This window comes from Schistocerca gregaria, chromosome 3 (genome assembly GCF_023897955.1).
Source record: "Schistocerca gregaria isolate iqSchGreg1 chromosome 3, iqSchGreg1.2, whole genome shotgun sequence".
Classification (NCBI taxonomy): domain Eukaryota; kingdom Metazoa; phylum Arthropoda; class Insecta; order Orthoptera; family Acrididae; genus Schistocerca; species Schistocerca gregaria.
The window spans coordinates 942,074,486-942,086,684 of record NC_064922.1 but is presented as its reverse complement, the minus strand read 5'-3'; the positions used below and the strand labels follow the sequence as shown (position 1 = coordinate 942,086,684).

The 12,199-nt window shown below is 39.7% G+C and overlaps 1 protein-coding gene across 9 annotated transcripts in view; it reads left to right on the top strand.

The window, feature by feature from the left end:
- LOC126355863 (protein FAM135A) overlaps positions 1 to 12,199 on the top strand; it is a 528,171-nt gene that overhangs the window by 489,092 nt on the left and 26,880 nt on the right. The window lies entirely within an intron of this gene.

Below are 12,199 nucleotides of genomic sequence, written 5' to 3'. Positions count from 1 at the left end.
ACTAAGACATTAATGTACAGTTACTTTAATCAATGCCATTGTCAGAAATAACAACATGAAAAAAATATTTCCACCATTTCATTGCCAAATGCAGGGAGCTATGGGATATATAGTTGGTTAGCTAATCCAATGTTCCTTGGACCAGTCATATGTTTCTACATTTACAGCCATGCTCTGAAAACCACCATACAGTGCAGAAGGTACATCCCATTAGTTATTAGGGTTTCTTCCTGTTCCATTCACATATGGAATGTGGGAAGAATGATAGTTTGAATGCTTCGGTGCTTGCAGTAATTATTCTTATCTTATCCTAATGATCCGTGCATGAGTGATACATACGGGGTTGTAGGGTATCCCTAGAGTATTCATATGAAGCCAGTTCACGAAACTTTGTTAATAGACTTCCTTGGGACAGTTTACATCTGTCTTCAAGAGTCTGCCTGTTCAGTTTCTTCAGGATCACTGCAACACACTCCCATGAGTCAAACAAACCTGTAATCACTTTTACTGTTCTTCTCTGTATGCATTCCCGCTGCCGGTCTCTGTATACATTCAATATCCCCTGTTGGTCATATTTGGCACAGGTCCAACACATTTGAGCAATATTCTAGAATGGGTTGCTTGAGCGATGTGTAAGCAATCTCCTTTGTAGACTGATTACAGTTCCCTAGTATTCTACCAATAAACTGAAGTCTACCATCTGCTTTACCCAAAACTGAGAATATGTGATCATCCATTTCATATCCCTACAAAATGTTACACCAAGGTATTCGTTTGAGATGTCCAGTTCCAGCTGTGACCCTTTGATATTATAGTTAAAGGAGTCTACATTTTTTTTTTCATTTTGTGAAGTGCATAATTTTGCATTTCTGAACATTCAAAGCAAATTGACCATCTTTGAAATCTTATGAAGACCTGATTTAATATTTATTCAATATAAAGTAAATGGATAGGTTAAAAATCTACTTACCAGGTGGCAGCAGGAGAACACACACACACAAAAAAGTTTGACATTTACAAGCTTTCAGAGCTAATGGCTCCTTCTTCTGGCAGAAGAGTTGAAGGGGATGGAAGAGGGGTAAAGCAACAGGACTGGAGAGGTTTAGGAAAAGGGCTACAGTTCAGGTAAGTCGCCCAGAACCCCGGGTCATGGGAGACATACTGGATGGGATGAAAAGATAAGAATGATTGTTAGGCACATTTATGCAGCTTCTTTCATACTATACTTCAGTGTAGATAACTCCATTGTCTGCAAAACGTGAGAGGTTACTATTAATATTGTACACATCAACCCACTTTCCTGGGACTTACCCGAAGCTACTTCTACATCTGACAATGCCCCTCCGTCCAAGATAACATGCTGTGTCCTTCCTACCACAGAGTCCGTGACCCATTCACAGATTTCACTTGATATCTCATATGATCGAATTTTTGACAATAAGTGTTGGTGTGATACTGAGTGAAATGCTTTTTGGAAATCAAGAAAAACCACATCTGCCTAACTGCCTTGTTCTATAGCATTCTGTATGTCATGATAAAAGTGCCATTTGGATTTCACATGGTCGATATTTTTGGAATCCATGGTAGTTGACATGGAGGAGGTCGTTCTCTTCAAGATACCTCATTACGTTTGAGCTCGGAATATGTTCTAAGGTTCTACAACAAATTGATGTCAGTGATATTGGATGGTAGTTTTGTGGATCACCTCCTCTATCCGTCTTGTACATGGGTGCTTTCTTCTAACTGCTGGGCAGGGTTTTTTGTTTGAGGTATCTACCATTCCTTATAGTTAGAAGAGGGGCTAACTCAGCCACAAATTCAGTATAGAATCTGGAGCTTTGTTCAGTTCGAACGATTTCAGCTGTTTCTCAACACCACTGACACTAATACTGATTTCAGTGGTACAAAATTAAATTGGGGCAAAACTCTTGGGTTTTCATTCATAAACGAACATTTGAAAATGGAGTTAAGCACATCAGATATTGCTTTGCTACCCTCAATTTCAGGGACTTTACTCAGGACTGGACCCTCACTTTGGTGCCACTAGCAGCCTTTACATACAACCCGAATTTATTTGGGTTTTGTGAAAGATCATTTGCCAATATTCTGCTACGATAGTTACCAAAGGCTTCACACATTGCCCTCTTGATAGCCAAATACATTTCATTCAGAATCTCTGTATCTGTAGTCCTTTGTTTTGTCTTACGTCTATTATGCAGTAGTCTCTCTCTTTTTTTTTAGAAGTATCTTTCCAGTGATTGTATACCATGGAGGGTTCCTCTCATTATGAACTGTTATTAATCATAATAATGTAGAATGAGTCTTTTTATATTCACGTTACACATTCATATCTAAATGTCACATTCATATCTAAATGTCTACTTTCTGATGATGTTCTTCCCACCCCTTTTTGTGTGAAAGACAGCCTTAATGTGGAGTGATGAATGTCATTTTTTTCTGTTATTGTTAATTATGTACCCCATTGTTCTTTTTGAATGCAGTGGATTATTTACAACAATGTGTAAGGCAGAAGTTGAAATGCCTCACTCCTTAAACAGGTGTCTATATGATGATTGTGGGTGAGTACCGCATATCATTGTTACAACACATTTTTGAGCAATGTACACTTTAAGAAAGAAAGCTGAGTTGCCCCAGAACATTATTCCATATGACATTATCAAATGGAAATACACAAAATATTGAGATTTACTGATTTGTCTCTCCCAAAATTTGCAGTGATTTGAATTTCAGGTGTGATAGAACAAAGATGTTATTCAGAACTATGTACAGGGTTTCAAAATATGAGTGCAAGGGAGGGGGAAAAAAACAGACATGCTGCAATGGATAGAGCACCTCTCCGAGTTTTTATCACACATTAAGATGCTCAGAGTGGAAACTGTTTGTGACGTTGCAAACATCAAAATGTGTGTCAGTTCATTGACATGAATTGTCTGGGAAGGTGTGACGGCAGAATGTTTTGCAAATCTGTTCGTTAGGTTGCCTGTCTGCAAGCACGAAGTAATGCAGTGTGACGTTATGGAGTGGATGATTTGCCTACACATTCTGACATGTCTGCCCCATAGTGGAACTATGATGCTGCATATATTATAGATTGAAACTTGAAGAGATTTGTCATTTTTCTGCATGTCTTGTGGCTTACACACAATTGTCTTATGAATAATGCTGTACATGTCCCACCAGTATTTTGATGTGGGACCTGTATGTCCCAGAAGTAAGGAGATGTATTTTAATTTATGATATTTTCATTTATGACATATTTTCAGAAAAGCACTTGCATTATCGTTGTTGTGATCTTCAGTCGAGAGACTGGTTTGACTCACCTCTCCACATTACTCTATCCTGTGCAAGCCTCTTCATCTCTGATTAATTAATGTAACCCACATCCTTCTGAATCTGCTTAGTGTATTCATCCCTAGGTCTCCCTCTACAATTTTACCCTCTTTGCTTCCGTCCAATACTTAGAATGTGTCCTCCTAACCGATCCATTCCGCTGCTCAAGTTATGCCACAAATTCCTCTTCTCCCCAGTTCTATTCAGTACCTCCTTATTAGTTACGTGGTCTACCCATCTAACCTTCAGTATTCTTCTGTAGCACCACATTTTGCAGCTTCTCTTCTTGTCTACACTGTTTATCGTCCATGTTTCACTTCCATACAGGGCTACACCCAACACAAATACCTTCAGAAAGGACTTCCTGATACTTAAATCTATAATTCATGTTAATAAATTTCCCTTCTTCAGAAACACTTTCCTTACCATTGCCAGTCTACATTTTATATCATCTCTGCTTCAACTATCATCACTTATTTTGTTGCCCAAGTAGCAAACTCATATGCTACTTTAAGAGTCTCATTTCCTAATCTTATTCCCTCAGCATCACCTGATTTAATTTGGCTACATTCCATTATCCTCATTTTGCTTTTGTTGGTGATCATCTTATATCCTCCTTTCAAGACGCTGTCCATTTCGTTCACTTGCTCTTAGAGGTCCTTTGCTGTCTCTCACAGAATTACAGTGTCATCGGAAAACTTCAAAGTTTTTTTTTCTTCACTGTGGATTTTAATTCCTACTCCAATTTTTTCTTTTGTTTCCTTTACTGCTTGCTCAATATGCAGATTGAATAACATCGGGGAGAGGCTACAACCCTGTCCCACTCCCTTCCCAACCATTGCTTCCCTTTCGTGTCCCTCGACTCTTACAACTACGTCAGGATTGTGTACAAATTGTAAATAACCTTTCACTCCCTGTATTTGACCCCTGCCACCTGCAGAATTTGAAGAAGAGTATTCCAGTCAACATTGTCAAAAGTCTTCTCTAAGTCTACAAATGCCAGAAATGTAGGTTTGCCTTTCCTTAAGCTATCTTCTAAGATAAGTCATAGGGTCAGCATTGCCTCGTGTGTTCCAACATTTCTACGGAATCCAGTTATAGTTATGAAGTACAAATATTTGACATTTTGATAGATAATTTCAAATGACAAGATATTTATCATTACATGTAAATTTGATCCTCCTACTTGGGATAGTGTGTGAAGTGGTTTTTGCACAAAACACCTTGACACTTGGTGCATAATGCATTTGTTGTAGTTTCCTTCTTTCTCTTAGCACATCCTTGCACACCTTCTTGTTTCACCTTCAGTTGGTAGGTGGTCACCAATGTTCACCACATAATTGTATGCAGCAGTTGGGTGTCCAGCAGCTCTCCTCCTCTTGATAATCACATATTTGTTTCCCAATGCAATTATTTGGCATACAAGGAGGATAAGAAAATCAGTTGATGGAATTTTGTTGTTGTGAGACATCTAGGGAGTAAAAGGTTGACAATAAAACTTGACAACAGAAAAACCTATAGGTGCGATCTGTTCTTACAAGAATTTAGCAGACCATTAGCAGGCTTAACTCGGCAAGCTATTACCAGGTTTCCCGTTAACATGAAGATACTGATACATAGGTTCTCTGATTACCTATCATGGGACATATATGTCCCAATGGTAATGAAAGAGTTGAAAGGATAGTAAACATTTCAGTAATAGTTTGATCATCCTATATTTTTGGAAAACTAATTTCAGTAACCTCTTAAGATAGTGACGTATCGTTTTTCATTTTATATGGAATAAAATATTCATTCTTTTTTGTCATCTTTGCGGGATGTGCATACGTGTTTGGATCGAATCACACATACTGTGGAATGTTTGATGTAATTTATACTTTGGTACATGTAACATATTCTTCTCTTGCTAGGCAATGGTAGCTGGTCCTGTTCTACACATCTTTACATACTGGCACCAATTTCTTGCTATGCTAGATAAAGAGCTTTATTTATTCGTCTTAGATTTTTATGCCTATGGGACCCATTCAGTCTTTGGGCAGCATAGCTGAATAATAAATCCTTACCCACATTCTTCAGAAATTGATGTTGTGTAACTTTATCACCTGAAGTCATTCCAAAAAGTATACAAAATGGTGTGCTCAGAAGCAACACCTCTGAATTTTTTAAGTGGAAAGTCTTAAAGTTTTTTAAATAAAACAATCATTACTAAGATTCTACATCTTTATTCTTAATGTCTGCACCCTGCTGCTAGAGGGCTTTTGTAAAACCAAACAATTGTAGTGTATAACATGGTGGTGTGTAACAAAACTGTGTGCTGTAATTGATTTCTGCATTCGAAGAGATTGTTCACACCTGGAGGACCTTCTCCTTCAGCATGACAATGCCAGACCACACACAAGCACTGCAGCAGTATGACGCCTTGAGTTCACTGTCGTCATCATCCTTCATACAGTTTTGACTTGTCCCCATCTGATTTTCATCTGTTTCCAAAACTTAAATAACACATTCGAGGACTTCACTTGTATAATGATGAAGCTGTGCAAGCAGAGGTGAGCCTGTGGCTCTGTCAACAAAGTCAAACATTATATAGGGACATTATCAATAAACTGGTATCTCGTTTGGAGAAATGTGTTCTGTCACCACGGGTGGCTGTGCTGAGAAAGAAACATGTAGATGTGAAGAATAAAGATGTAGAACATTAATAATATTTGTTTTATTTAGAAATCTTTAAAAGTTTTCTCTTTTAAAAAATGGAGGCATTACTTTTCAGCATGTCCTTGTATGAATTCGGAGCACACAAATTTGTTGTTGTGGTCTTCAGTCCTGAGACTGGTTTGATGCAGCTCTCCATGCTATTCTATCCTGTGCAAGCTTCCTCATCTCCCAGTACCTACTGCAGCCTACATCCTTCTGAATCTGCTTAGTGTATTCATCTCTTGGTCTCCCTCTATGATTTTTATCCTCCACCCTGCCCTCCAGTACTAAATTGGTGATCCCTTGATGCCTCAGGACATGTCCTACCAACCGGTTCCTTCTTCTAGTCAAGTTGTGCCACAAACTCCTCTTCTCCCCAATTCTATTCAATACCTCCTCATTAGTTATCTGGTCTACCCATCTAATCTTCAGCATTCTTCTGTAGCACCACATTTCGAAAGCTTCTATTCTCTTCTTGTCTAAACTATTTATCGTCCATGTTTCACTTCCATACATGGCTACACTCCATACAAATACTTTCAGAAACGACTTCCTGACGCTTAAATCAATACTCGATGTTCACAAATTTCTCTTCTTCAGAAACGCTTTCCTTGCCGTTGCCAAGCTACATTTTATATCCTCTCTACTTCGACCATTGTCAGTTAATTTGCTCCCCAAATAGCAAAACTCCTTTATTTCTTTAAGTGTCTCATTTCCTAACCTAATTCCCTCAGCATCACCTGACTTAATTCGACTACATTCCATTATCCTTGTTTTGCTTTTGTTGATGTTCATCTTACATACTCTTCTCAAGACACTGTCCATTCCGTTCAACTGCTCTTCCAAGTCCTTTGCTGTCTCTGACAGAATTACAATGTCATCGGCGAACCTCAGTTTTTATTTCTTCTTCATGGATTTTAATACCTACTCCGAATTTTTCTTTTGTTTCCTTTACTGCTTGCTCAATATACAGATTGAATAGCATCGGGGAGAGGTTACAACCCTGTCTCACTCCCTTCCCAACCGCTGCTTCCCTTTTATGTCCCTCAACTCTTATAACTGCCCTCTGCTTTCTGTACAAACTGTAAATAGCCTTTTGCTCCCTGTATTTTACCCCTGCCACCTTCAGAATTTGAAAGAGAGTATTCCAGTCAACATTGTCAAAAGCTTTCTCTAAGTCTACAAATGCTAGAAATGTAGGTTTGTTTTTCTTAATCTTCCTTCTAAGATAAGTCATAGGGTCAGTATTGCCTCACGTGTTCCAACATTTCTACGGAATCCAAACTGATCTTCCCCAAGGTCGGCTTCTACCAGTTTTTCATTTACCAAATGAAAAAATACTTGTAATGGCCACCTTCTTCTTCTTCTTCTTCTTCTTCTTCATCATCATCATCATAATCTTCTTCTTCTTCTTCTTTTGTCAACACTGTAATTAATGCATAACTGATCTCAAATGTCTTCTCCACCTTTTGTATAGTTATAAGATATTATAACTTAAGAGTTTTCCTGAGAGCCTGTGTCTTCATCGTTCTTTCATAGATAGCATAGCATAGTGAAAATGAGTACAACAGATCATAGGTTGGCTGGAACATATGACTACATTCTTACATCTTTCTTAAAACCAAACAAGCATGAAGCAACAGTTCTTAGTTTATTTTGTAAAATTTGTGGAGGGATATCTTGTCTATAATGTTTCACCCTCTGCCATAACCTACTAGAGGAATAATAAAATGTTACATTATTTCTGAAGGTTTGTGCTGTGTGCCTATGCATATTTCGAAGTAAATAAGATAAAAATAGTCTTCCATGTTTGTTTGGCTTTTTGGGCAGCTACTGTTGGAAGAAACATCCTCCTCAAAATGGAATGAGTTGCTCATCAGTTGTCGCCTATTCTCCCAAAGTGTTTCAACTTAATTTAAAAGAACTCTTCAAATGAAAAGGTACCAAACATCGTAACAACCAAACCAATTGAAATTTGTGTATGCCACTTTGGGATGACATATTGAGGCATTCAGGAAATGGAAGCATGCATGCATTGTCACATCCATCTAAAAAAATTCATTGCTGTGCTCACTGTCTTTTTCAGTGTCTGAGGTCTGGTACTCATCAGATTCCTCGAGCATGGAAAAATCACAAACCATGATGTGTACTGTAAGGCCCATGATAATGCAAGTTCACATCTGTCAAAGGTGACACTAAGTGTAAAGGCCAATTTCAAGTGGGAGCAGCTTGGGCATCCACCTTACAGCACAGACATATCGCCCTGCAACTTCCGTGTGCTTGGTCCTCTAAAGAAGAGCCTCAAAGGGAAGTATTTCAACTTGGTTGACGAACTGTAGGACACGCTGGAAGACTGGCTCATGTCACAGCCACAGGAATATTGAAACAGTGAGTCCTTCAGCCAATGAATCAGTGGGATAGTTGTGCTCAAGCCTCTGGTGATGTCTTTTGAATAAAGGTTTCAGTTATACCTACAGAGTTGTTTATTACCTTTTCTTGTGGAAACCCCTCATACTTATGTTGAAATGGTATGATAAGTTCAGGCACAGCAGTGAACTTGTCAGACTTTTTCCTCTCATTTACAAGGTTTTTATCACCAAATGAGATACACTATAGTAAAATCAGGAATCTTGTAAGTCATGGTAACTGCACGTACATCAGGCCCATTTGTATCTTACGGATCTTTGCCACGCATAGGTACTTACAAAGCTTCCCATCCCTTTTTCAAAGGACTGAGAAAGCCATTCACCTTCACACAGCCTATCTTTTGTGCCACACTGTCTGTAAAACTACGCATGAATGTTGATTATGTGCATATTACTGAACATAAAAATGTCATCCATCCATTTATGACAAAAATAGAGAAAAGATTTCCACTAGTGCTAAAGTGCCTGGTTTATAAGAAATTATGTTGTTGCTTTTGGACCTTCCCCCTGTGACCAAATGGTGTCATTTGCTATCCAGTCTGTCCATAATTACTCAGAAGCAATCTTTAATAAGAAATGAATTTGAAGAATCGTCACTTGAAGAGGCAACCACATCTGAATCTGTACGATGCTCATTTAGTTCAACATTGTCCTCTCCATCTTCTGAACTTTCCCCAGATATAGACTGTATATAATTAGTTCATAGCTGCTCTGACAATCTCATCATGTTAGTGAAACTATGTTAAAATCTTTTAAATGTACAGTGAACACTTCCTAAAACATGGGACTAGTCAGAAGAATGATCACGACAGATTTACTTACAAGATGATGCATGTGAAAAGGATGAACAGCAGAAGACAAAACTTCCTGGTCAGATTGATTGTACACAAGCATCTTACATAGGGGGTATAGTTTTAGACACAGAATAATATATTTGAATATACTGATGTAGGTGCTCTGTAACTTTCTCTGTATGAGAAGATAGTTTTTGCACTGCTAGAATAAAAAATGTGTGTTGTAACGTGTGTTGCAACTGTAGGTACGTCCTCTGATTATGGAGTGAGATCACCTATATGGGCTGTAGTCCTTTGCACAGATTCAAAGATATTGTTGATGAGTTCCTAAGGACGTTTTGACAATTTTGAAAAAGAAACATCTCCAGCCCTGTAGTCACCATACGAGATGTTGGTTTGGGTACAGTACATTTTCTTTCAAGCAGTTCATAGACATGTTCAACATGATTCAAGTCTGGGAAGCATAGCATTTGAGTGATATCCTCACACTGTAGCCTGTTGTCACAACTAAGCTTTGTGGAGACTAGAAGATGTGTCGTTCACAAAAAGAAAGCAACTGCCATTTGCTATGCTATACATCTGAACACGGTTTAGTAACTAAAAACTGTCAGTTGCTTGTTCCACATATCCACCATTGTTGATTACTGCTCACACTATCACATCACATTCTGCACAGCTATTACATGGACACTGTCCAGTCATGTTAGTGTGGCCTCTTTGCAGCTGCGAGACGTGCAGGCAGAGCGTCAGTGAGGTTCTGAAAGGTACCAACAAGGATGTGGAGCCACCCCAACTCCAGTGCTGAGGATCCGTGGCACAGAGAGACTGAAGGAGGTGATCCCACAAATTTTCGATTTGGTTTAAATCTGGCAAGTTTGAGGGTTAGGGGAGTAGAGTTAAATCATCCTGGTGCACTTTGAACCACGCATGTACATTGCGAGCAGTATGTCAAATTGCATTGTCCTGCTGGTAGGTGCTGTCATGGTGAAGAAAAACAATCTGCATAGACACAGTCTCCCTGGATAGATGCATACTTGAGGTGATCCATTCCTAGAGAGACCTTTCACGCTGTACATTCCAACGGCGCTCTTTATGGTGGAACATAAAACACGATTCATCTGAAAAGGTCATCTGTCGCCACTCATTGGACGCCCAGCTGCGGTATTGATGAGCAGATTCCAGCCTTTGTCATCAATGAACAGCAGCCAGCATGGGTCCTTGAACCAAGTGCCTGCTGTGGAGGCCCATATGCAGCAACGTTCACTGAATGGTCATTGAGGAGATTCCGTTGTTAGCCTTTTGGTTAATCTGGGTGGTCAATTGCTCAACAGGTGAATGTCTGTTTGCCCAAACAGATCCCTGGAGACACCGTTCATCTGTGTCACCTATGGTCCGTGGTGCACCACAGTTGCCGTGGCACACGTTTTGGATAACATCATTTTTCATGCACGGTATACTTTAACCACAGCGGCACATGAACAGTGTGCAAACTTAGATGTTTCGGAAATGCTCCCATGCATGGCCTGAAAGCCATTGATAATGCCCTTTGGGATGTCAGAGAAATTGCCCCATTTCCACATTATGACAATGACTGCACTGTTCACCTCCCCCATAAGTCACACTTTATATATAGTGCTGCCACGTGCCGTCTGTGAATGGTTACTGCATATACACTGAAGCGCCAAAGAAACTGTTATAGGCATGCATATCCAAATACAGAGACGTGTAAACAGACAGAATATGCTGCTCTGGTTGGCAACACCTATATAAGACAACATGTGTCTGGCACATTTGTTAGATTGGTTACTGCTGCTACAATGGCAGGTTATCGAGATCTGCATGAGTTTGAACATGGTGTTATAGTCGGTGCATGGGGGATGGGACACAGCATCTCCGAGGTAGTGAAGAAGTGGGGATTTTCCCGTATTACTATTTAATGAGTGTACCTCGAATATCAGAAATCCGGTAAAACATCAAATCTCCGACATCGATGTGGCCAGAAAAAGATACTGCAAGAACGGGACCAATGATGATTGAAGAGAATCGTGCAATGTGATCGAAGTGCAGCTCTTCCACAAATTGCTGCAGATTTCAGTGCTGAGCCATCAGCAAGTGTCAGTGTGTGAACCATTCAGGGAGACATCATCAATATGGGCTTTCAGACCCAAAGGCGCACACGTGTACCCTTGATGACTGCACGGCACAAAGCTTTATGCCTTGCATGGGTCTATCAACACCAACATTGGACCGTTGATGACTGGAAACATGTTGCCTGGTCGGATGCGTCTCATTTCAAATTGTATTGAGCAGATGGATGTATATGGGTATAGAGACAACCTCATGAATCCATGGACCCTGCATGTCAACAGGGGACTGTTCAAGCTGGTGGAGGCCCTGTAATGGTGTGCGGCGTGTGCAGTTGGAGTGATACGGGACTCCTGATTTGTCTAGCTATGATTCTGACAGGTGGCATGTACATAAGCACCCTGTCTGATCACCTGCTTCCGATGGACTTGGGCATTCTGATGGACTTGGGCAAATCCAGCAGGATAATGTGACACCTCACATGTCCAGAATTGCTACAGATTGGATCCAGGAACACTCTTCTGACTTTAACACTTCCGCTGGCCAGACATGAACATTATTGAGCATACCTGGGATGCCTTGCAACGTGCTGTTCAGAAGTGATCTCCACCCCCTCATACTCTTACTAGAAGATGGGAAATGGCTGAAATATGGAAAACAATATCATTGTATGTAAGTGATAACCACATTGTAGGTCTGAATTTATAATGCCATAATATTCTTAAAGACACTGAAAAATGTTATCAATCCTGGAAGACTGAGTTCTGATCTATGAATATCTCCCACTCTTTGAATGAGAGTCCACAGCTATGAAGTTATACTTCACTTTGCTACCTTGTTATGTAATTG